Source organism: Linepithema humile, chromosome 6 (genome assembly GCF_040581485.1).
Source record: "Linepithema humile isolate Giens D197 chromosome 6, Lhum_UNIL_v1.0, whole genome shotgun sequence".
Taxonomy (NCBI): Eukaryota; Metazoa; Arthropoda; class Insecta; order Hymenoptera; family Formicidae; genus Linepithema; species Linepithema humile.
In genome coordinates, this window is record NC_090133.1 from 13815031 (window position 1) to 13842097 (window position 27067).

The window sequence follows — 27067 nt, forward strand, 5'->3', positions numbered from 1 at the left end:
ATCCCGTCCTTTCATTTGGTCTCTTATTTTATTCCCCTTTTTCCCCACTCTCGCGTCTCATTCGCCGGTTCCTCGCACATGTTAGTTTCTAGCTTCTCTGTGATCTCACCTGATTTCTTTTTTTTCCCCTTTATATACCTCTTTTCATGACACGAGGAACAGGATAAGCAGTCGTCACGATCGGTGATTATTAGCGCTTATCCTTTCTGATTTCCTTTTCGGTCAGCGCAAGTCGCGCTTTATCTCGCGCTGAATCGAATGAATATTTTAACATTTTAATTGTGCGATTGTGACGCGATTCTTCCGTAATTTTCATACTTTCACATATGATTTTTGATGTCGTATAATTTCGTAGTTAAACCCGCTGCTTTGAATTTCCAATTGTGTGATAATCTTAAAATGTGATCAATTCTTTTTTATTTGGAATATTCTGGACTTATTAAAAATGCGAATCGATCGATTTACGTAACGCGAATCCAGTACCTGAGAGAATCCCGGGATAATCGGTATCTCCGCTATTTTCGATCCTTAGTTCCTGCTTTCTTTCGAGATTCTCTCTCGTCCACGGTTGGTCACTAATGCCGCTAAAACAACTCATTCATCCGTAATAACGCGCGCATCATTACCGAATAATAACGCCGGTCACGAGATTCGTGATGCTCCGAGGTAACGATCGTGTGGGTATTTGGCTTCGTGGAAAGGGCAGTGAATTGTCTACTGACGCCGCGGTGGACGAAGGTATCGCACCAAGAATGACGTGTCGGGAGTCGAAGAAACGATCCTGAACACGCGAAGAGGCGACGCGGATGGAGAAGCCAGTTTCCTGGCGTCGCTCTCGTTCGACCGGCGTTATTACGTAAAACGACGGGTTCCTTTCTGAGATCGTTGCGTTGCCACGCCTGGGGATCTAGGGCGATCCGGATCCTTCGCACGGCAAGGACTCGAAGGATGACTGATTCTCGTTACGATGAGAGAACTCGTTATTTTCAGCTGGAAAATTTTCTCGCGACACGAACGTTTGCTTCGCTAGACATAAAATTCAATTCCAATATACAGCTTGTGATTGCGCGAATTATAAGTGATAAAGGAAATATTTCACGCTTGAAAAATTTATATAATCCTATACTTTATAGCACAGTAGGCAAAAAAAGGTGGAATAATAAAGAGTAACATATTGTTAGAGTTTCGATAGAGAACCTATAGAGTTTTGACTTTTTTATATCTTTTTATGCGCTATTTAACAGAAGCAGGAAGAGCGATAATATGAGCGCACTAACGGCGATTCGGCTAACGATCGTTTTACAGTTGTCGCGGATCGTGATTTATTCGGCGTAATCGATTGACGTTCTCGCTCGAGGCTTCAACGGCTGACTTGGCGCGTCCTTTAACGGGTTGGAGAGCTGCTATTTTTTATTTCCTCCTTTCGAAACGCGTCCTTGCCGGTGTCAAGTTCGCGCGTAGTCTACGTAACGCGATAGTCTGCTGTGCGTCATTTTCTTTTTTCGTTCTTTTAACATGAGCGGCGAATGTGAAATTCGAGGGGTGCGAGAACAATTAAAGAAGACGGGAGGGAAGCGTTTACATTATCAACGTACAAGTTATTAAATTGTAATTATGCATTCCCTGCTATAACTTTCATAAGTTATTTAATGTTTTTTTTTTCTTTTTTTTTTCCTCAAAAGTGCATTGCAATTTATACAGAAATGATCATTAACGTTAATTCTTAACGAATAAGAGTAACAGAAACACACACACACACAAACTCTTCTTAGAAAGATAAATAAGTTTTTTTTTCATCAGAACCTTAAAGCAAGAGGTGCATCTTTTATCTTTCGAATATTCAATATTTGTGCAAAGTTGAGAAAGTAGTCAGATAAGGTCAACGAACGTATAAATAATTTCTTACTGCGTCACGATCTACGCATTATTATATATGATAGAATGAGCTATTACCTTAGCCAAGGTTTCTGTCACGGGATAAATCAAATACAACTTATTTCAATTTTTATCGAGAGATCAGCAGACCGATACCTTCGATTGATAAATTTTTGACGTTGAGAAAATTATTCACTTTGTACGTGCGGCGCATGTTTTGAAATAAGCACGATGACGAAAATAAGAAGGAAAGGAAGAATAAATATTTTGATTTATCAAAAAAGTGGAGAATATAAATTTTGCTGCAATCTCGCAATTAAATTTGAGATCTCTCGTCGTCCGTTTAATTGCAAAATTCATTGATTTAATTGTAAAATGTTTGGAAGAATCGAGGAAAGATAGTTGATTGGCAGATTAAATATTCGCATATAGACCTGTGCGAGAAGTTGGAAGGGATCTCTCTCGGTTGTTCGACGGACTTGACTCAATTAAAGAATTTCTCGACGCAAATGACGACGGAGTGAAATAAAAATTGGCGGTTATAATTGACAGAAGACACTTGGCTGGAGCGGAGAGAGACGCGAGATGCGACTTCTTCGAACGGAATTCGAAGGAAATCCCATTGAAAGAAATTCTGAATTATGTGTTTAGCCGTCCGTGATACACGGACGGCGAGACGACGCTGTGCGACGCGACGGCTCCAAGTAGCCCTGCTGAATTAAACTTGACAGCCGGAATCTCGCATCTCCCGTCTCTCTCTGACGAGCGCGCGCGAGATGCGCCTTCAAGAAAAATAATGGCGATAAATCCAGAAATTACGTCCAGACTGTGCGCAGGTATGCGAAATTAGCGCCTCTAATTACGAAACCGGCGAGGAACTATGCCCGCTGGGCAGCCGGCTAGTCCTCCTGTCATTTCTGATTAATCGACATCGATTTACTTAGGCAATACTTAAGAAGCCGAGACGAAGTACATTTGCCGTGACGCAGTCGGGTGTATAAATCGTATAACACTCCGGCGATCATCAACGGAATTTAGAAGCGCGTGCGCGGAGGCTGCACCGTGTTAAATTCTCGAACCGGAATTAACGTTTTCAACGTTGGAGGATCTGTTAATGACCGCCGCGAGTCGTCCCGCGATCGCGCATTACCCGCACAGATTTGTTCCTTCGATCCCGCTGATGAAGCAATGATTAATTATTACATATCCTTTCGTGTCAATAGCGATCAATTGCTTACATATCTACTTGGCGTCTCCGAAAGTTTCGGGTTGGCGATCGCGCGCGGTGAGTTTCGTCATGCGATACCGTTCATAGAGCCTTCCACGTTTGTGCTTCATGATGGATGACGGTCCTTACGAACTAGTCTGTGTACACTTGCCGCGCTCGATTCCTCTCTCGTCTGGTTCTTCAACCTCCGCGCAAAGTGGTCTATGGCGTAGCCCCGGGCCAAGATCTCGTAAATTCAATTTAAATATTTCGACCTTAATGATCGTCGGATCGCGGCGAGGAAGAAGAAGGCGGTCGACAGTCAAGGTCGATGTCGGCATCCGATAAAAGTGTATATTTTAATTAAGTAATTGGCAATCTTCCATCTCTCGCTTGTGTTGCAGATGTATCTGCTTTGTGCAATTTTCATTTTTTTTTTTTTTTTTTTTTTTTTTTTTTTTTTTTATTTTTTTACAAATTTATTTCGAGGATGTCGCGGAGTATCCAGCCTGCATAACAACATGCAAATTTAAGAAAAAAAGTCTCTTTAATTTCAGTTCGAAGTTTCCAGTTTATTCGAATGCTCATAATTTTATGGAGTTCATGTGAATTCTCAGCGACTTTTTCGCAATTATGAGAACACAGTTTTAAATAACGCGTTAATAGCATCTTCGAAATAATTTCGAAATATAACCAAGTGTACATGTATTGATATATCTCTTCCAGATGAAATACAACTTTTCAATGCCCGTTCGATCTTTCAAAAGCTTTTGAATTTTAAATGATGATTTATGAATTTATATATTCCGCTATGCATGTTGATTTACGTCATCGTGCTCATAAGATAAAGCCACGTGTATTCATTGCTCCGCGTATAATAATCTTATTCGGCGTGGCACAATTTTAATAAATATTCGATAAGGCCAAATCGAAATAAAGCTGCGTGGAGATACTTGATTTTATTAAATTGAAAGGCTTCCAAATGCGATTGAGTTTGTGCCGATTATCGACATTTCGCTCTCTTGCATTTAGCTCGTAAAGTCAATTCATTAAGACGATAAAGGCACGTAGCGATCTCCTCGCAAACAAAGGATATCAAGCCAGAAAGTATCTAATTAATCACACTAGATACTGTGATTAAGTGCAAATGTAAAAATCATTCAAGTCATCAATATTTCATATAACAAAGCAGTTTGTTCAAAAATTGCCACAAAATCGCAATAATCGACTCGATCAACTGTCAACTTTGCTCCAATCAACTTATCTTCGATACACTCGCTCGTATCTTTCCACTTAAACTTTTCTTTTTTATTCGCATTTGCAATTTAATGTCCATGCAACCGACGCTAACGTGGTATTTCTTTCTGATATCGTGTTAATTATTAATGATCTTGCAACAATTCTATTCACAAATATTTCGATGAAACAATTATGCGAGAAACAGTTGCGATACACTGGGAATTTCTCCTCGAAAGCTATCTGCATCAACGCAAGTTGGAAATCTAAGAGGCAACGAACAACACAACGTGCTCGCGCAGAGCGCGTAACAGCTCTCGCTCCGGTTCTCCGCTCGCCCGGAGCTGCAGCGGAACCGTCCGGAGAGGTCGGTGACAACCTGTTGATAGGAATTTTCGTAGCCGGGTTGACGCGCCGGGTTAAAATCAACTCGGCAACACGACAAACTAAGCGCCGCTTGTCGCAGCTACTCGGATAATTGGGGCGGCGCGCGTACCGCGAGACAATTCCGAAATGTTTTACAATATTTTCCAAAGGATCGCACGGACCTGGAGCAGAGAATGAATATTCTCGTGAAGAGCAATTGTGAAATAATATCATTCTTGTTAACGATTTTTAAATTCATTGAGAATAAATAAGCTTTTTTTTTTTTTTTTTTTTTTTTTTAATGATAAAGTCCACTTTTACTTATTTCAACATATTTAACGCTTTTTGCATTTTATCCTATTTAAAAACACTGTTAAATTCACTTTTTCAAAATTGGACTTGTACCGTTTTAAAAAAAATGGCTCGACTAAACGTCGCGACATTACGTAACACCGGTGCCGTTAAAATACAAAGTAACTCGAAACTAACGATCGGTACGCTAGATATTAAAAAAACTGACGATTAGAGAAAGAAAGTGAAAGCATTGGTAGCAATGTCCGGAGACTTATCAGCCGACAATTACAGTCCACTTCTTACGATAGGCGTGATGAAGATGCTCACACAGATCCTTTAAGAGAGATTATCGTGCATAGGGAAGGGAACGAAAATTGAAAAGCTGGTCCTTAGAACGTCTCGGAGACACATTTAATTCATAGAACAGCATGACTCATTTACTCCGTCTCTCTCTCGTGCCATTTCTCCGTCTTCGGCATTGACGCGAGAAATCCTTGAACGCGCGAGCATAAAATTAAAATAATTCGTAAGGAGTTGCAATCGACGTATTGTGGCGCATTTAAAAAAAAAAAAATTGGAATCGGTTCCAGTTCTCAGCGTACACTTGCTGCGCGGAACACAATCGATATTTGACAGTAGTATAATATCGATCGTAACGGTCTCAACCCGCCTTTAAGTCGCCTGCTAACCAATAATGAAGTCACTCGGAACACGGCAAGACTTATCGGAATAAATTATCCAGCAGCGTTCGCGGTTTGTTACCGCAGACTCGCATATCGCTCCGAAAGGTGCGATATTGTTCCGAGGAAGTATTTTATTCTAATAAAAGGAAACTGACTAAGCAAATTCTCGACCGGCCCCGGATCGAGAAGTACAATCTACCAGAACGGGTGTTACACAACGCGCCGCACGTCGCGGTTGACAGGTTTTCAAACCATCGCTCTACTATCATTCTGCAGCCGGCATTCTCAGCTCATGCGTTTCGTTTAATGATACACGGCGATTACACACGAAAGTGACAGTCAAACGAGTTTCGCGCGAAAATCCGAGTCAGAATTTACTACATTATTGTACAATGTACGACACATGAAACACCACTGCTGTGCAACTTGAATATTATCCAGCTGCGATAAAGTTGTTCATCACATTTACTTCCTGAGGTTATCGCATATCGCCGTTTGATAATACCATATCTCAAAAAGAAGATTTAAGTACAATTAGAAAGAGATAAAAAATTTGATTCGCGTTCGTCGTGCGCGGAATAGATGTAATAAAATAAAATAAGGAACGGTGAATCAATTATTGAACTGAAAGATTTACAAAATCGTAATAAACGAGTATACGAGAAAGAGGTAATGTTCGTTGGCGGCAATAAGAACGATAATAGACAGGCTGAACGCGCGACTATTCAGATAATAATGACGAAAAGATGATTTTTACGAGGCTGGAAGGAGCGGCGCAACGATCGAAACGATGACGACGACCGGTTCGACCTCCTCCTCCCCCGAGGACTCGCCTCGTCCTCGTCTACGCACGGCAGCTGGCAGGTGCCTGGGAGAATATCTGCCCGATTCTTTATCTATCCAATTATACAATCCCCTGTCTAATTGGCTAGCCCGTGGACTACCCCAATGAAAAACAACTGTCTGCGGATTCTTCTTCACGCCGTGCGGCGACTTCCGTTGTGCCTTTCGCACTCCGATGTCTCCGTTTCCTCGTGTCGTATTACGTAATTGGACAGTGTTACGCAAAAATGACTAATCAAGTAGATTAAGTTTGAAATTTCACGTTGCTGCGACTGAACCGACTACATATATTACTCGTTCGTTTGCATTTTTCATGTTTATTCATTTTTGCACAATACCGTCCACAATTGATTCGTCAGACGGTGAATATAATTTATATTTAAAGTGCATAAATAGTTGAGATTTCAAAGTTTCTCTCGTAAACAATGATTTGGATTCCACACGAATTTTCGCAATAATTCCTTTTCTCGACACGCATCTTGCAGCATTTTACAAGCAAAATAAATGATAACCTCACCGTCTAATGCAAAGGATTAACACGCACGATCGCATTTGAAACAATATGCAGTAATTGTGGGCTGAGTTTAAGCTAGTTGGTTGGCTCGCCGCGAAGCCGCTATTCATTAAACACGCGACCGCGCTTGTTGAGACCACCGGGCGCATAAACTCCAAACTAGTCATACTAAACTAGTCATTTATACGCAACTCTCATAATCGGCGGAGATCACATTAGAGCCGCGAATTTACAATTCGACAAAATGGCTTTGTAATCAGTAGGATCGGGGAGGCCTTTTGCGGCTTGATTTTACCGCTGACCGATGATTAGTGTTTTGCAACTAATTACACGTTACATTGGAATTCATTAAACAATACCTGACCGGAAATCCATAAAAATATTCGATTGCGTATCTAGGATGTTTCTGCCAATTCCGCTATGATGCTTAATCATTCATCGAATTATCTCTCCACATAATTCGTGAAAATTGACAAAAACTGATGGGATTTTAATTGAGATTCGAAATCAACGTCTGATTAGTTCAGAAAAAGAAGACATCGCAACAAACTTCATCAATAATATTTTTTTCTTCCGAAAAGAAAACTTGACTTTGGACTTTAGAATTTTCAAGTACGCCTTTCACTCGCTACTACTGTGTATACGATATCGTTTTGTTCTTCCCGTACATATTGAACAAAACATTAATGTAGCAATGCTTTTTTTCTAATTTACCGATAATAATTGTTTATCGAGATGATTGCGGTGATTGTGAGTGCAAATTTCGCGGAATCAATGTCTTCCTACAAAAGAATAATGCCACGATCCAATTCCTGTTAGAAGCAATTCGAAACAGACGCAACGGTTCATTCTCTTCATTCCTGCCATTCATTAACGTAGACCATGGTTACTAGGAACGGTTTCAGAATCGTTTTAGCCTCGAGACGCGAACAAAAACCGAGCGGTAGCGCTCGCGCTACAAGAGAAAGAGTAATTAGTAAGAGGAGAGGAGAGATCAATGTGTGGAGGACGTTACTTTTTCCCTAGAGTTTCAGTGTTTTATTCAAATACGACGATTCTATGAAATAAAACGCTTTATAAAGCACAAAGCAGTTCTTCCGCGCCAAATAGTATTTTATTAGCGCAGTGGCGAAATGAACGCGAGTGGATTTAATTGCTATAAATTCTACGCATTTCATTAAACATTACAAACATTGTTCGAATAAAGGTACAGTTTTCGACAGAATTTCTGAATTTCTACTTGCAAAGCTCACTTTCGATTCGCGTAATATGCCTCACCGCGTCAGAAAATGCGAAAATGTCGTAATACCGTCGGAAAAATACCGTTCTCGCTTGTCTGAGTGACGAAATGGCTCGCGCTACGCAAAAGCGAAAAGTATTGCGACTCGCGAACAATTACGTGGAGAGAGAGAGAGAGAGAGAGAGGGGGGAGGGGGAGGGGGAGGGGGATGGAAAAAGAGAGAAAAAAGAAGTGCATCGAGCGAAGTGTAACGTGTTGTTTATGGACGTGAGGTGTACTCTCATGTGGTCTCTGGATAGACGATGCGAGCCAGACTCGTCAGCGGAGTCTGAAATAAAAACTGCCCAAGGCATCTGACCGGGAACGAGTGGTCGGGCATGAGATGAGCGTAAGGAAAAAGCAGAGGAAATTGATACGCGATGAATGGAACGCGCAGAAGAAGCACGAGCAAAAGGAGGCGCGATCATTTTTCCGCTCCGTGTTTCCGCGGTAGCGAGCGGTCCGCGCGCGCGGCTCAGAGGAATGTTGCTACTCGCCCGCAACAATTGCCCGTCATAAACGCAGCCTCGCCCGAGTTCGCATCGACCAGTGATTGAAATGCGAAGGAGGAGGAGGAGAAGGAGGCATATTTCCTACTCTGATTAACTTCCGCGGAAATGCAATCCTCTCCCCGTCTCGATCGACACATTTGGAGAAACTTTTGTCCACTCGGTTCGATTATCGAATCGCCCATTGGCGCGCATTAGCGATGCTGATCAGCTAGTTTTTCTCTGTGACGAGAAAGATGAAATAGTTCACGATAATGTGCAATAGGTCATGATGCGTTTATAAAAATATCGCCCTTAGAGCTCGCTTGTGTAGAGGAGAGATACAGATTTTTCTGATAAAGCCGCCATACTTGACGCATAACGGGGTCCACTCTCTCTTGTGGTGGTGCGTGTGCATCGTCGGGGATGGGGGTTCATCCGGCTGCAATCGGGATGGTATCCCCTGGCTATGATAACTATGGCAGCGGGGTGTGCTTCTAGGGAAGGATTTTTTCCATTAGGAATAGCTGGCGTGTACGCGTACACGCACACCCTAAAAAGGCTAGATGCGGCGGCCATCTGCGCTCTTCGAAAGGTGCACACGAGTGCATCTAGCGTTTTTTTTTCTTTTTCTTTTTTTCGAGGTCGCCGGTAAAGCACGTATAAACGTCAATCGTGGATAATTAAAAATCGCCATCAAACGGACGGGACGAAACAAATCAGATATTTTCCTTAATGAGGATTAAAGTTTCAGTTCTTTAATGTCAAAGTCGAAGAAAGTACACAAAAGTCGATTAAATCGACGATAAGAATCGGCCGTTTCCGGATCGCCCTCCTTCAATATCTTAATGCACAAAAATTCCCAATGCAGCCGACACGGTTCGATTTTCCGTACGAAACAAGAGAGATAGAGAAAATTATAAAGGGGGAAAGGAGCGAGAGACGCGACGCCGAACAGCACGAAGATAAAACGAAAAAGCGGAGCACCGATATTCGTTCGGAGGCGGAGAAGGAGGAGGCGGAGAAGAGGGGAAAAAGAGGCGAGAGAGGAGGCGAACCGAGGAGAGCAGGAGGATGTCGACGAGAGCGACGGCGCTAACGATTCCTTAATGAAAGCTGAAGCGGCACGGCAGAAGGCTAGCCTCGTGTTTCGGAGCGCCCGGGTTCTTTTACGTCACCGGTCCCACCCTTTGTGCGTATATACGTGTGTACAGGGTGTCTCTGACCAACCGTATTTTCCTCCAACGATAGACGTTGCGCGAGTTACCGGCGGCAGAAAATTACCGTGGATTGCATTCGAGTGAGAAAAGCATCGTACAAAAATGCTGTATCGAGAAATAAGAAAATCTTCCGGCGAAAATTTCATTGTGAAGACCAACGTTTTCACACTCTTACACTCGAGCGCGTTAAAAGAAATCAAATCCGAGGTATATTTGAAATATAAAAAGTGCTACGTATTTACCTGAAACTAGCGGATAAATAAATACAATGTAACGCGCACGCACTTAGTGTAAATACGACATAATATCCGCATGCATCTGTCTGCGTACTGAAATGTATGTTATACATACAATAAGTTTCGCATGCATATACGCGGAAGTAAAGCACGTATACCTGCGTAAACGGGATGTTTGGCCAGCTGAATCTCAAGTTTATTCGCGCGTATGATTTTCGTCCGGACATCATTCTAATTAAAGTTATGCAGTCTGCTTGTAGCAATAAACTTTATCTTACAAAATACGCGCGGGAATTATATATACATCTAATCGCAATATACAACTTTAACTCTTCATTATACAAACTGAGTATTTTTTTTTCCTTTTCATTTGCATTGCAAAAAAAGAGCAAGAGTGCAAGATTCATATCAGTGTGAGAGTAATCTGAAAAGTATTAATTGCATTATTCATTTAGCATATTTGATTAATATTTCTCTCGTCGTTCTTGTATTCCGAAATAAATGTGTCCAAAATCCGGTGGAGAATTGAGATGAATTTTTTGAATGACATTTTACTGCAAATTCTAAGTAGTTTACATTTTATGGCGAAAACAACTTCTAGTATAAGAATGCAGTTTTCATAATATTATGAAAACGCTCCCTTCTCTTTTTATCAAGGTCGACAAGAGTAAAGAAAGAAATTGTCCTTTCTTCTCTCCTCCTCTTAGGTACAATTTTTTTTTTTTTCGTAAGTAGTTTAATACTAAAAATAGAAACGCGCGTGTGGGTTCTGCTATTCCAACCTCGTCCAACATGACGCTTTTTTATAACTTCCGTAGGAGAAATATGGTATCCTGTGCCATCAGAGAAGAAAAGGGTCTTGCGCTTATAATATATACTACAAATCTTTATTTTCTATTAAAGGCTGCTCGAGCAGAAGCGAGACTTGCTTTTCGGTCAAACCTGCACAATTTAATGTGATAGTAGCTCATTATCTCCAAAATAACTCGAGATAACTGAATAATTAATGTATCAATTTACACTTAAAGCACACATTTAGAGTGAAACGAAGACAGGACAAAGTATGAATAAATTGACGAAATCATCGTTCTTCAATAAAAGGAGTAAATAATTAATATAAAGTCTCTCCAAGTTGTTGGTGTGATGCGAACAATTTTCAATTCCACCAAAGTATTTGACGCGACAGCGTGAAGAAACGATAGAAGTAATTTGCATGGAACTTCCAAAAATCGCTCTCCCTGGGCACTCGTTACCAGAATTAATTCTCTTGTCGATTTGCGCGGGTTTCGTTATTTTTTTCCATTGTGCAAAGCACTACGTTGCGCTTCGTTCCGTTTCTCCCCGAGTTTCTCTGCAATTTTCTACGAAGCGGGCGACGTGCATTCGAAACAAAAGGACCTTTTCCAGTGCATCGCGATCTCGTCGGCGCACAAACGAAACGAGACTATCCCGGTGTGACGAAAGAGTTATTAAAACAAAATACGGAAGTGAATTAATGATAATTCTTTTCGCGGTCTTCCTCTCGTTTCGCCGCAACTTTCGCCGTAAAAACTCGGTAAAAAGTGTAGGACGCTGTTTCTATCTAACAGCGCAAAATGTAACGTGTAACATTTTTTACGTAAGACATTTTTAACGTAACGTGTGAAATGAAATACTGAGTATTTGGACAAAGCACCGCGCGCAGAACCAGGAGGAAAATTCAATATATTCCTCCACGCGGTCGAATATTATTTTAAAGCAGATCGTGGAAAAATCAAATCTGATTCCGTAAAAACGATCGAAGGAACGATCGAATCTGCCACAATATTTCGTCAATTGTCCAAATGATTCCATGAGAATCGAAGATTCCCAAAGGTGCTTTCCTACAAGACGACGTTCGCAGCTCGGTGAACAAGAGCCGCTACAGAAAGACTTTTTAACAGGTCAAGTTTCAGAATCTCAGTGACGCACAAATGGAATTACTCGCCGAATACGAAAGAAAGTATAGAGCTCCCGCTCTCTATCCCCCTCCCCCTCCTCCTGCCCCGCCGATTCCAACTTCCCGCTTCCCTGCCGTCCCTTTTCAATCCGCGGTACGCTTCTTCCTCACCGGCCATTCAGGATTCGCCCCCACCATCGAATGAAAGATGAGGAGCGAGGAGGAGAGCAAGAGAGCGAGACGAAGAGAGCGAAAGAATGGGAAGGAAAAAGGAAAGGAGATGCTTCGATACACGGGGAGTCGATCGTATCGTTTATTTCTGTACCCCCGAGAAGATTATCTTTTTCGTTTTCCAGTGGGCCGCGCGCCTCGGAGAAGCCCTTATTGTGACAGCGTTATTGTCGTAAGGTTCTGGAAAATTGCGCACTGTGAAAGCGTCCTTAAGACAGGCGGCTTCACGGAATCCTCTCCCCGTCGCATCATACGAGTATCTGGGACGAGTATCGCGTCCTTACGAAGCAAAAACGGATCGATCAGGATCGATTGAAGCTGATTTCCCTACGACTTCTCTATCGCGTTTCGCTTATTTATATATATATATATATATATATATTCGTTAAAATTCTTCTATTTCTTCTCGCATATTTCATCATCCACAGATTCTTGAGCTAAGCTAAAGTGGAATCTTTTTTCAACCAAAATTGAGAAGAAAAAAAATATAAAGTTTGTATTAAAAAATCAATATTTGGATTGAATTTTAAGGAAGCTAAATTAATAAATCGAATAAAAGCAAAATCTTGAGCAAAATCTATCATTGTTAATTTTAAATCAACTTTTATTATTTTTACGTTATTCCTTCACGATTTTGAGTTATTTGCATAGCTTTTATCCTAACATCTGCAATAATATATAATAATAGATCTGCGAAATTTGACAAAATGTGTATCACAAATACACTTCTTTTCTTAGATGAATTCTTATAATTCTTCTCACAAGTCCGCGACGAAGCTCCAAAGAACTAACCGAGATCACACTACACCGATTTACATTTATTCATGACTTCGGCGTGATAATTTGATCTCTCTCAGGCCTGCCGTGCGAGACTCCATCGCGCAACCGCGTGCATTTTCAAAGTAAGAATATCTAATTCGGATGTCGAACATCCCGTGTCCTTTTACGAGATTCACGCTCACAATTGCGGCATTGTGAAATTTATAGAAAGAAGATAAAGTTAAGTGCGAATTGACTTTTTACGAATTGTCGAGGACTAAGCTCGCAAATATCGTCCGCTTCAAGACTCTCCTTTATCGTGTCAATTTCTTTTTTTATTGAGCATAAATATAGTAATTGTCCGCGTGTGGTTATGCAACGCGCGGTCAAGTTAGATGAAATACATTTCGAGAGTGCGAGCGCTTTGGCGTCGCGTTGCTTCACCGACGAGCGTTCCTACTAGTCCTTTCAGCGGGAATTAAAGGACTAAGTTTGAACGACCTGAAGTCGTTGAAAAAGAATTTCGTAACATTATTACAATATCTAATTGCAAAATAAAAGAGGTTGATGAAATATTTATTTTCCTACTCATTAAAAATTAACAGCTTTAAATTATTTCGGATTGTATATGAATATTTGATGAATATTTGTATTTATGCGAATTCATATTATATACAGTCACCATTTTAATTGTCAGCGCTTACAATTTATTATAATTGTCTATAATAAATTTTCACATTTTAGTTTTGTTAAATATTAAGACATAATGACTGAATTTCTAAAGAGCTTGTCGATTTAATTTTTATGACTTTCCATGAACAGTCTTTATTGTGTTTCTAAAATTTTATTTAATAATCTTAAATGATAATTGGATAAGATTCGGTATATAAGATTTTTTGAACATTTTTTTTATTACAACTCAAATTCCAAAGAGAAACAGGGGAAGGAAAAGAACAGAAATAATGTTGAACTAAATTGTCTAAAATTCTGACAATTAGGACAATTTTCAGAATTAAGATAATCATTCTTACGATTACATTTCATTACAAATCACGAGTATAATTTTGAAATCTGATAACAATTATATCATATCATTTTAGATATAAATTCCTATTATCTCGCCATTTTATACAAGAAAAAAAACAGATAAATTATCCTAAACAAATATTAAGCAGTATAATTAAAATATGATATATAACAATTCGAGCTTTCTTTATTTTAATGCAATAATTATGCAATTTGTGACTTTTACTTAATATGTATTTTATCTAGTTTATTTAAATTTAAAACAGATCTTTTTCTCAGTACGGACGTTTGACTGCTCGCCTTCGACCCCATCGGTAGTATCGCGGTCCGATAAAATTTCGTGATTTTCCATGCACGTGATCAAATAATGAGCATCACGTTGAAAATTCCCGGTTGACATCGACTTCACGGCCGAGCCTGCCCTGTACTTATTGTCGCGAGTAATTGACAAATGTCGATGAATCGCCAATTCATTTTCCATTGTTACTAACGCGTGTTTCAACGATGATACGATTCAAATGTGTCACTTTTATATTCATACATTTAAGTATTCACAACTTTCTCACATAATTTAACAATCAATTTTTGCAAATTTTATATTTAAATTTGATAGATGTAGATCGATGTCTCTTTTCTCAAGTGTCGAAGATATGTCAGAAAGTGTTTTTTTTTTTTTTTTTTTAAGTTGTCCGTTAATATCAGTCATAGTAATATGAATTATTCATTTATTATCAAAGAATCGAAGGTTACATTATTTCAAAAATTCTGAGCGCAATATGTGAGTTTTGTAATGTCATCTTGTATTAGTAGGAAATAGTTGGAAAAAGTTACGTCAGCTCATTTGATATTTATTATCAACTTTTTTATTTCACATATTTGGATGGAACGCATATCGACACCATTAACACATCCTCGCGTATTTATTTAAAATCTAAAAACTCCTTTATAGATATTGCAGTATTTTAATAAGACTACAAGAATGTTGATTAGATAAGTAATTAACATTCGGCTTGAATCTATATACGAAATTTACACCGCAATAATTATATGTTATTACTTTGTTTAGATTTTTAGTATCACGCTGGTGAGGATATCTACTTTCGCGTGCGCAATTTCCTCCTTAATGCCGAGCAAAAAGATAAATGGATAAACAAATTTACTTATTCGTTATTTTATACACGTAAAAAGAGATGGCTCGTCTCATGGATATAAATCGTACTCTATTTTTCTTCCCAAACATACTTCCTTTTGCTACATCGCGAGCGTTATAATCAAATATTAACCCTGAGCGTAAAATAAGTTTAATTTTATCGCGATCACACCTCGCGCCCGTAACCTCCAGTTCTGAACGCTAAATATAAATAAATAAGAGGGGTCCAAACGACATAGATAAGTCGAGGAAGTCGCGCGGCGCAACAGTGGCTTAGCACTCTTTGAAGAACGCGAGAGAATTAATCTGAAAAGTTGAGGAAATTACATTTGCATCAATCTTGCCAAGTTGTTGAAAAAGTGAGAGACCATTATTACGTTTCGGTTTCGGTCCGCCGTCCTAGTGAAAATGTTATTCTTTTCCAAAGTTGTACCACTTACACGGCTGCATTTGCGAAAAGATTCGCGTAGACGCGCGCGGCTGAGCACATTGCGGGGAGTGAATTCGGCCGAAACAACAGGTATCGTCAGCAAACGCGGAGCGCTCTCGGTAAATTTGCGACGCGAATCAAAATACCCGTCCGATTATTCACGTTCTCGTTTACCTTCTCGTCCTCGTGCGGCGTGGGTGGCGTGGGCGGCGTGTACATTCGCGGCGCGTAGTCGCCGATCGAGGAAGCGCCGCCGGTGGAGGAGCCCTGACTCCTCGGCGGACTGAGGTCCGGGATAGCGGCGTGATAGTCCTGGTGGAGTCCGGTGGGCATCACCCCCGGCGGCACCACGGGCCGGTACTCCATCGCGCGCACCTCCATGCCGATCGCACCCGGTCCCTCGGCCGCGGCAGTCGCGCGGCACTACTACTACGGGCCTCCACTCCCGCGTTTTCGGCCACCTCCTCGTGGTCGCGATCCTCCGCCTCTTCCTCCTCCTCGTCGTCGTCGTCGTCGTCGTCGTCGTCGTCGTCGTTGTTGTTGCCGTTGCGGTGATCGTCCGGCGGCACAGGACACGCGCGTAGAAACGCGCGGGACTGACCTTGATGTGTCCCGCACTTTGAAAGTCTCAGCTGCTACGACCTTGCTCGACGTCGCGCCTCGGCGCGATCTCGCAACTCATAATTGCCGATCTTTCGGCAGGATCTTCGGCGGAACGACGGCGGTCTCTCGGCGCGGACGGCGGCGCGGGGACTCATCGATTCCTCGCGCGATTCGCGACGGTGGTCCCGCTCATCCTTCTCGATCGCGCACACCTCGCGCGGTGGCACGCGCGTCGCGCGGACGGAAATTCGATTGGCGGAATCAACCGGGAGACCGAGAGAGGGTTTTCGAGAAAGAGAACCCGGAGAAAAAGAATTCACTCACGAAGGATGTTCACTCTCGTCGTTGGTGTTGGCGCCGTCGCCGCGTGTTCGCGCGGTTTCCGCGAGCAACAGCGATTTCGCACCGGCTTACTTGTGGAAACAAAAATGCTGATCTGTGACAAGGTGATGTGTACGCTCCGCTTTTGAATATTGTTCTTTCTCTCTCTCTCTCTCTCTCTCTATCCCTCCCGCCCTCCCTCTCTCTCTCTCTCTCTCTTTCTCTCTGTCAGCGACGTGGAAGGCGAAACGCGCTAAGAAATTGGAGCGCCGACGGCGACGGCGACGCGACGGCTCCTACAGCCGCGATACTCCGTTTCTCGTTTGGCTGTGCGTGCGCTCCGCTGGTGCGTACCTCAGGGTGATGTTCACCCCTTGGCTACTTTTTGCCGACTAAATGTTTTGCGCCGTCGTGGCGGCCCTCGGAGCGGCCGGAGCGTGCACTACCCCCACCAGAGTTCTCTCTCACCAAGCCGCCGGCTAAGCCGAAGCGCGCTACGAGACGGCGCACCGTCTCTCTCACTCCCGCGACCATCGCGCGTACAGCCGATCCCCCCCACCAACGGTTTGCCTCCGCTTCTCTCCCTACGACGACGACGGCGACGACGACGACGGCGACGACGACGACGACGACGACGACGGTGGTGGAGCGACCGAGAGGCAGGCTAGGCGCATACGTGAGAGAGGCACGGAGGGATAATTAAGCGGGTACATCGCGTCCTCCGTACCACCGTCTCTGGTTCACGCGCGCACTCGCCGTCTCTCTCTCTCTCTCTCTCTTTCTCTCTCTCTCTCTCTCTCTCCCTCTCTTCTCTCCCTCTTTGTCTCCACCGCTCTTTCGAGCCATGCCGCGATCACTCCATCTTCATCGTTCGCTCGTGTCTCCTTCCTCTCCGCTTCCCTCCCTCTCCGAAGCTTCTCTCTTTCTCTCACTCTCACTCTTTGCGAGATTTATCCGTGTGCCACTGAACCGAGCGCGTCTATTTTACGGATGCAGGGTTACTCCGTTGGCACCCTGAATAAAGCCGATGACAAGTAATTTTTTTTTCGCGACATTTTTTTTCCATCACGAGTAATCTTTCTTTCGATCGAAAGAGAGAAAAAAAAGTCTGTGCGCGCCGGCGACGTCTCGGTGGAAGCGTTTCTAGAGCGCTGTATCGGTCGGCCGGTCGGCTAGCCAATCGATCGAGCCGATCGAGATCATGGAATGTCGGAGAACGCGTGTAATTATCGTGCAATCGGTAGCGAGTTCGCGAACCGTCCGCGGGCATCCATAAATCAGAATAATAGTACGCGATTGCTCGATACTGCCGTCATTATCCGTTGTTTACCGGCTCCGCTGGGTATATTGCTTCCTTTGCCCGAGAAAACGATCATTTTCTTCGAGAAGCACTCGTGTCCAACGATATTACATTTTTTTTTATATATCACATAATGTATATTTTTCCGTAAATCGGCGTTTTTCAAACGCCGATCTGAAAGGTAAAGGCTAAACAAAATTCAAGCTGATTTCGTAACTACAGTCGTGAAAAAAAAATCACTCGCGACTCGATCCGATAGTCGAGTAGTCAAGAGCGTGAAACGAATAATCCCAAAATTGCCTCGCGACCGCCTCTCTACGTTTCGTTTGACAAATCGGGGTGCACTCGGCGGTTAAAGCGGCGATAATTAAGTAACGATATCTGTACCCTTCCGCTCTGATTCACCCTTCCTGCTCTCCCGCTATCCTTCTCGTCTTGCGTAATATTGTCCCGTCGAAGCGAACAGTTCGCGCTCGACAAGGACGCGCGAAGAGACGTCATCCGTTTCGGCCAAAGACATAAATATATCCGATGAAAATTTCTCCGTCGCACAAAATACAATAAACAGGGAAAATAATCGCCATTCCTGCTTATGCTCGCAAGTAGCGGCGCATAAATTTCACGAGGGGAAAAAAAACCGTCGCGCGGCGATCATTGCGACGCGATGTTAATCGATTTGTCTGGAGAATAGAATGTACTTTTTGCCAGTTTCGGCCGAGGTTTTACCGAACTTGAGGTGAAACCTGTTCCCGTGATCGATCGCTTATGGAATGTGAACTTTAGCTCGTCTAGCCAAACTCCCGTGCACACGCGCACATGCAACCGCATAATGGATGCGCGTATGCACCTACGTTGACGTTGGCGATAATTATAGCGATAATTAATCGCGATGCCGCACACGTGCCATTGTGCGTGCGCACGCGTGCATCTAACGCGATTTTATCTCATCTCCTTTTTTTTTCTGCCGTCCATAAAACTCCTCTGATGCTCTTTTTTTTCGATTGTCTCGGAATACGTAAGAGAATAGAGTTACGTCTTTTTTTTCGTTTCGTTTCGACTTTTTTCTCCATCTCGTCAGCTTCTCGTCGACCGCCTAACAGGTTTACAAGATCTCGATATCGTTCACATCTTATCGCTTCTAGGTGGATATTTTCTTCTTCGTATAATATGTAGACATTAGCAAAAATCTATAATCGCAGATGGTTACGTTGAATAAAAGTAATATTAATGTAATTAATAAAATAACAGATTGCAGATTAATAATTGTCACCATCAACGATGCAAATAAAATAAAGCACGAAATTTCTCGCATTCGACTTTTTTCCGAGTTTCTTCCTTGTTATTGAAGAAACGGCGCGTCCTTGGGTCGACTTTCGCGCTGACTGCATCCTTCAGCGATCCGTAATTATTCGAATTTCCTCACTCGATTTAAACAGTTGATTCTCGTTCGCTCCCACCGAGAATCGTTCACGCCGGGGAAAACGCATCGTCATACATGGTTGCCTTCTGTTGCCTCAACCGCTTTCCTCACCCCCGGATCTGACGCCGAAAAATCCGCCCGGGTGCAAGGTGACGCATCGTTTTCTTTTACGCCGACTCCCGGCGTTTTCGTGGCGCGCTCGCTCCCGCTCATCCCGTAAACTCGCCGAGGATAATCTTTTCGCGTTATAATGGAACACGCGGGCCGCCTCTTGTTCGGCGCTGATGGCAAGTCGAAATTTGTCAAACGCGCCGTGTTATGTCTCCATAAACGCGGCTTTTCATCCTCCGCTTTAGCGCTGGAGCATCATATTTTACGTCTTTCACTAGGTCACGATACACGTTCGCTCCCTCCCCCGACAAGCGGGAGTAAGAAATACTGCTTCCGCATTCAGGAACGAGCGGAATTAAAGAGCGAATCAGATTAAAGATTCGCGGTTCTCCGGGGACGAATAGTGATCCGGTGCGCAGCTAACTGCTTTCCGATGAACAAGAAAGTATTACTAGAGCGAGTTAAAGTGAGCGCAAGTGCGAACGACTTTTGAATTTTAAATCCGATTCACCCTCTCGCAACCCATTAAGCCGTCCTTCACTCCCGATCTCAGTTACGTTTTTACAGACTATCAAGACCAAAAAAGTCCCGCTTTAGGCGCCACCGGGGGAGAAAAAAAGAAGCGTGCCACGGCCGTTTTTGCTTTCCGAGTCGTTGTAATGACTCGATTGCTTCATTCTTTTCGTCTCAAACTCTCATTTTTTTCGCCCTCTCTCTCCCTCCATCATCCCTTGCCTAACTTGATACTTGGTCGATCTGTGTGCGGTTAACCAAGTTTTTTACGACACATTTTAGCCGCTCGTTGTTGATGTCACCTGCTCCCTTTTTTTTTTAAAGACCAAACTTTACTTCTCAAGCCTCTTTTTCCATCCTCTGTCGTACTAACTTCCACTTTTTTTAGCGTGCCGACACTTACGAACAGTTGGATATATTGACACGGATGACTAAAAAAGGAACGAAGAGTGGCGGATTCTAATAAGGGCTGACAAAAATGGGGATATGCGGTTAGTCAATCTGTCACATTTTATACATCAAGTCACAATGTGATAACTTCCACTTTTTTCTTGTAATGTCTATTTATTTGTTCTATTTAACCGGTATAAATAATAACAAATTACACGCGGATAATTAATTCTATATGACGAGGAAATCGTCATGATTTAATTGTCTGTTAATTAAAGACACATAACTTTTTGTCTCCGTAAAATAATCGTACAATCCATGTGCCAGAAATAGAAATAACTAATAAATGGGAGAAATTCTTGTACAACAGTAGATTCTCATTAAAAAAAATATAATCAATTATTTAATAAAAAAAATCTAATTCTTGCTACGAAAGACCATTTCTTTTGCGAGAAACTAGCTCTGCTGTACGTCTCTTCATTAATAAACAACTAATTAAGATCATTAGACATTTCAGCCCAATTATTTTATTGACGCAAGGAATTAACGTTCTTTTTTCGTAAACTGGATAGCCCAATTTGTAATACTGCGAACTGCGAATTCACCGAATCGCCCTGGAATATCGCTTATAGCTGACTATAGCGTGCTGTGAAATTCTAATTTAAGCCAAGAGTTTGCGCAACTTTTGCTACAATGAGTAACGCGTGGTAGAAGCCGACGGATTTTCCCAACCGACGAGTGTGTGTGTGTGTGTGTGTGTGATAATTATCTGGTTATTCGCGCGAATGGATGTATCGTGGGCCGCGTAGGGAACAAACCTAAGAGGGTAGAGAGAGAAAAATAGGTAAAAAAAAGGTGATTTTTCGGAACCGTGCCCCTCCGTGCGAGTCGAGCGGAAAGAAACCGCCACGCTTCGGCTCACGGCTGCCATATGTCCACGTTTCTGAGGCATTTTCGCGCTAGGACACCTTTCGCTCTTTGAGGACGCCATGCGCCCTTCGACCAAAAAAGTGCAACGTGCCAAGAGATTCATTATTCAAACTTATCGTTGCATGATATCTCTGCTATTTTGACGCACATACACGAGTAACATTTTGAGTTGTCGTATCTTGTATTCTTTGAAATTACAGACGAATCTTCTGCGATTTGTGGCAAATTTGTAATTCTTTTATAATAAATTTTATAAAATTTTGACTTGGAATCTTGCGATGTAAATGTCTCGAGTGGAATAAATGATTTCAACACTCAAATGATCGTGTGCTTGTTTCTCATAAATTTATCATTGCAAAAACATTTTAACTTTAACCCACTTAATTAGTAATCAACAATACAAAAACAACTGTAGCAATTGTAATATTTACGATTGGAAAGATCATCCGGGGCGTACATATACGAAAGCGGGCAAAAATCTCGAGGCGATCGAAGAAATAAAAGGACGCCTATCCATCGTTTCGTCGCCTTGAGCAGCTTAAACTCCTAAATCGTTTGTAGCGAGGTATCGCGGTGTGATATCTTGTCGCGGATGCATCAGACGACAAGAAAGGCGTGAGCGAAATCCGAAAAAAAGAGGAAAAAAAGGAGGGGGGGGGGGACACAGGCGGTGCCGACAGGCGCGCAGATAGAAATCGCTTTTAAGACGTCCGCGCAAGTAGGCGCCTTGGCACGTTTCATTATGATTAGGAGCGACCAAGCGTGGCACGAAACAGCGCGGCGTGGAGACCATTCCGTCGCCTAGCCTTACCTTCCAATATACCGAAAAGCAGCGGAGCGTGGATCGCGGTCGTTTCGCGTCTTCGAGAAAACCGTAACCGATCGAATCGCGGCGTGCGGATTGTCTCCGTCGTGTCGAACGTGTCGTGGAAACGCGCAACCTCGCCGCCCGTCTCTCGCGTCTGCGCGCGTTTGCCTATAATAATAATAATAATAATAATGATAATAATAATAACAATAATGACGGAATAAACGAGAGAGAGAGAGAGAGACGAACGTCACCGAGCCGAGTTGAGCTCCGCGGTGCATGTCTTTCTCTTCGCCGTTACGTTTTTTTCCTCGCCAAGTGTAGCGTTCGTGCGTGAGAAATTGCCAATACGATCAGACGTGATGTATCGATGTAACGTTTAGCGACGGAAAACCCGGCTGTCCTTCTCGCTCTTACTACGTTGCGACACATGTCGCACGATGAAATCACCGTCCGCAGATCAATCCGAGTATCTCCGATACGCTACGAAATTGCGCGCCAAAAGCCTTGCCAGAAATAATAACGAAATATCGCAATGTACCGCGATGGACATCGATGCGAGAGATTACTGAATCACTGCGGTCGATTGATCGGCGAGTTTAATGATAGCGATCGGTCAGTACGTCACCCTTATTAAGGGGATCGAGTCAACGGCGACCATTCTCTCCCCCCTCCCGCTCCCCCCTTGCTTTTTTCCCCGCCGTTTCGAGCGCTCGTCAAACGGGGGTCAGCCGCGATCACGGTCCGGCAAAAAAACCGGTCGGAATGATTCCCGAACGCACGTTACACGTCGCATCTGTGCTTCGGATCTGCATATGGTCCGCACAGTTTCTCGCTGGCGCACACATTCATCCCCCCGTGAGCTGTTTTTTTCCCTCTCCTTTTTCTCCTGTCTCGTATCGGCGCCTCCCCGTCTTGTTTAAGTACGGTGGACACACCGGCGGCGGCTGCGTCCGCTCGCCGCCGTTTCGGTGGTTGCGCCGAAGCAGGGGAGGCTTTCGGAAAGGGAAGGCCAAATTTCCGCGCGCGCGAAAGAGGGGCCTCGTAACCGGGCCGACTCTAATTTTAACCGTGCGTACAAATCGTTTGAATGACAATGACGCCGCGCCGTAGAGCGTCGCGCGGAGAGCGCTTCAAGACGACGATTTTCCATTCCTTGCTCCACCGCTCTTTCACATCCCTCTCGCCAATTTTCCGTCCCTCTCCGATCCGTGGGACGCTCGTTCGATCAAGCCGGCGCGACGTAACCCGATATGCAAATATTTTTCCCACTTAAGCGCGAAGATTAATGATGGTCGCGGAAAATTGGCGGCTTCCTTATGCCGGATTCATCGCGATTTTGTCGCGCTGCATTCCAGGGGATTTAATTTTCGATTTTTCTACCCCGCCGCTACGGGGAGGATTCCGTGGGATCCCGACGGCGCGTACGTTGAGGTGATTTTTCAGACGCGAAACATATGCCGTATGTGCGCGAGTGTTTCCACTTCCGTATGCAAATTGCGATGGATCGTGCGTATACATCGAATACTCTTAAAAGCGCAACAATCGAACGCAGTTTTTTGTTACAATCTGAATAAAATTTTTGTCAAACGCATTCAACGTTTTCTGTCAATAATTTTAGAGAGCATAAAATAAAAACTTTTTCAAAATGGAGTGTTTTAAATTGCTACGCCAAACAAGGTCATCGCGATAAACATAAATGACGAGTTATCATTTTATTATCGTACACATTATGTATACTTGCTCAGCCGGAGATCAACTAAACGCGATAATCGGGCAAAACCAAATGACCAAATCGAGTTCCATTAAAAAGAAAGAAATCGAAGAGAGTCTCTCTCCCCACGCTGCTTGTAATACGAAGAACTTTCAGCCGTTTGTGTATAAGAAACGGTCACGGCTTGACGTTCCCGTCACGAATAACACGCGACAACAACGAGAACATGTACTCCGTTGGGCCAACTCGGTACGTTTTTTTCGATTCCACCTCGGCCCCCGCACAGATCCCATAGCCGGACGAATTAGGGACGGGTGTCAAAGCGTAGCCGAGGCCTGGCTCTTTTCGAACTCCTCCTGACACTCCCAACACCCGGTTGCTCCTTTATGATAAATGTAGAAAGACGCGAGGAGCGCCGAATCGACGACGAGATATTATTGTCGATTTTATTAAAAATGCGCGTGACAAGACAAAAGATGCAAGGTGTCACAAGTGGAGTGAAAGATTTCACGCGCCATCTATTAATAATATTGAACCTGTGAATTGCGCTTAAATCGATTACACTTGAATAATCGAAAAACAAAGTTAGGTTATTTAAGAAAAGCAGAAAATGTAAATAACTTATATCTTTTTTTCAGAGAAAACTTGCAAAAATCCAAAATCGTGGATGTGTACTTTCAAGATAAATTAAATAAATAAGATCGTTTGTGCAAAATTAAAGCGGAATTTTCTCCTGCAACATGGATTTACAATTTGTAAGTACTTTGTGCTACTATATTGTCCTTAAATAATCGCATTTGCAAACTTCAGCAGAGGCTGCTAGCTTCTAATTCGTGTATATGTTGTAGCTTGTAGAGAACTTGTGCTTGTTTACATGATTATAGATAGAAATATATCGAAACACGGCCATTTTACTTGCGTCTCTTTTGAAAAATTTTCAAATTTTACCGTTATTCGAAACTTTGAAAGGGCAATTCTCGCAACCAATTGTGCCGTTTTGAGTAGCAAAAACGAAACGTTACATATTTATAGAAAACTCGAATGCCTTGATTTCTCGCAAACATTGTTAGCCATTAGACAGATTTTAAACACAGATAACTATACCTTTTTTTTCGAGAGGCGACGTACTGAGATATGATTTGTGGATAGAAAAACTGACGTGGAGGTTATATCTTCTTAGGTAAATTATATACGTTTCGCCTAAATGTTACCATTCTGTCGCGCATTCTAACCTGAAATTTTTTTGCAGTTTGATGAGAAAAAATCGGGAGAAAAACACTAGTCCATGCCAAAAGGATTTAGAAGTCTCAAAAAAACCGAACAGAGAGTAGAGAGGAAGTTCCGTTAATAACGAAAGGATCTACATTTACTTCTACACGATGAATTTACGATTATTTCGCAATAGTCTCCGTTGAGCCTTGTCTCCGTTTTCCTTTTTTTTTCATTGAATTCTTTTACACCGAAAAGAGACCGTAGAAGATGTATGGAATAAAGGGTGGTAGAAATATTCATAAGGCATACGCAACAAGAGAAGAATTCAGTCGTAAGTTTCACACCGAATCAGGTCTTTGACAGTGGACGCTTTCCATCACTCGCCTTGTGATTTCTATTTTTATTCCTTTTTTTCCACAAACTTTTGAAAGAAACATGCTGATATAGTAAATCTTTATCGGAGCCGAAATATTAGACGCTAGAGAGAAGCATTTTTTGTTCTTCAGACGTTAACAATCTATAAGCAATCTTTAAAAATCAAAATTAATATATTTCGATCGAGATGTGCGAAGACGTTTGTCAGAAATATAAGTATATATAGATGTAAAAAAGACATGTTTGTCAAAAATAGTACCTATACATTGAATGCCGAATCAAAATCAATTTGCATCTTTTGAAATCTGGTCAAGGGCGTACGAACGAACGACAGCGTTTCCCAAGACATTTCGTCACCGGTAGAAATGAGAATTACAGTGGAGGGCAGCACTGGAGCGGAGAACATATTATTTACCTACGAATGTGCAATATGGGCGTTACTGGAAATACCTATCTCGCACGATCTCGGAGCCCGATGCGGGCTTCGCGGCCGGACAGGACGAGTTGAGGGTCCACGTTTTTGGGAAAATTTCTCAAAAATGCAGGAAGTCGCAACAACGGCCACGAAACATATGCGTAACCTCTGTCTGAGGTCAAAGCCGCGTAGCGCACTCTCCTCCCTCTTTCGATCTTCGGGGTCGGCCGAGGTCATGGGAACTCATGGGGGTCCAGCGCATACCCGGGTCCTCCGAGATCTCCCCTCCACCCCCCACCCTTCTCCGCACTCACCACGCGACAGGGTGTTTTTCCGTCGCGTCATCGACGGCCAGGTGAGCGGGTGACTGAATGACCGCGTGACCGAGAAATCCGGCTAAAAATCGCAAAGCATAGCGATAGCAAAGTTTGCAATTCTCAAGCGTTTTACAAGGATTCGAGCTAACTATTCTAATCTAAGCGCTTCCAGATGTTAACGTGGAGAATCAAATGCATTTTTGCTTCTGTAACTATACGATATTCTTCTATTCAGGATAATATTTCTTTTATTGTATATAAAAATTTGAATAAAAATTAAAAGATAAGAATTCATCTCCCAACCTTGACCTTGACATATGTTATCAAGGTCCTGAGTGACAAAAAAAGGTTTTAGCCGGTGGTCATTGTTTATTAAAAAGTTATTAACGAAAGAAGTTTCATTTAATAAAACGTAGCAGATTTGTTTATTTAAACATAATAAACAAAATGTGTGGGCAGAAAAAGAGCGGAGTCCTGGTTAATACTTTTTTTTTCTAATATAAACTATGTGAATTTAAAAATTATACAACAATTATGTGCTTATAAGCTATCATCATAGTATAACGATAATTTTGTATCAGTAGTTTATTCCAAAGTTCACTTCATTCGCGTTACAATTACAAATTAAATAGGCCGAAGCTGAAACGGCTACTTTGGCGAGAATGATTTTAAGGGAGATCCGTGTCAAGTTTGACGTGGCGTGATCGGAAGCTGAATTATTAAGCATATTGAGGCTTTCAATCAAGCACCCAAAAGAATTACCTAGCGAAGAGGGCAGAATAGGAGAAAAGTTACGCAAATCGATCGATAAATATAGCGTGCGATCAATAAGCCTGCTAAACGGGCCGCGTTACGAACCCTTCCTCGAATCAAAAGAGAGAAA

The 27067-nt window shown here is 42.6% G+C and overlaps 1 protein-coding gene and 1 long non-coding RNA gene across 5 annotated transcripts in view; one reads left to right on the plus strand and one right to left on the minus strand.

Moving 5' to 3' along the window:
• Positions 1–26782, plus strand: part of LOC105674007 (uncharacterized) — a 39067-nt gene extending 12285 nt beyond the window's left edge. Inside the window, exons 1-5 of one of the 3 annotated variants that reach the window (XR_010890942.1) lie at positions 16682–16804; positions 20412–20514; positions 24504–24620; positions 24985–25045; positions 25115–26782. This is a non-coding gene — a long non-coding RNA (uncharacterized lncRNA). Of the gene's footprint in view, positions 1–16681; positions 16805–20411; positions 20515–24503; positions 24621–24984; positions 25046–25114 lie in introns of those variants that run through there. The other 2 variants (XR_001101041.2, XR_010890943.1) reach the window with 2 other exon arrangements.
• The window catches only part of LOC105674000 (zinc finger protein rotund-like), a 151342-nt gene that overhangs the window by 11319 nt on the left and 112956 nt on the right, over positions 1–27067 (minus strand). The window lies entirely within an intron of this gene.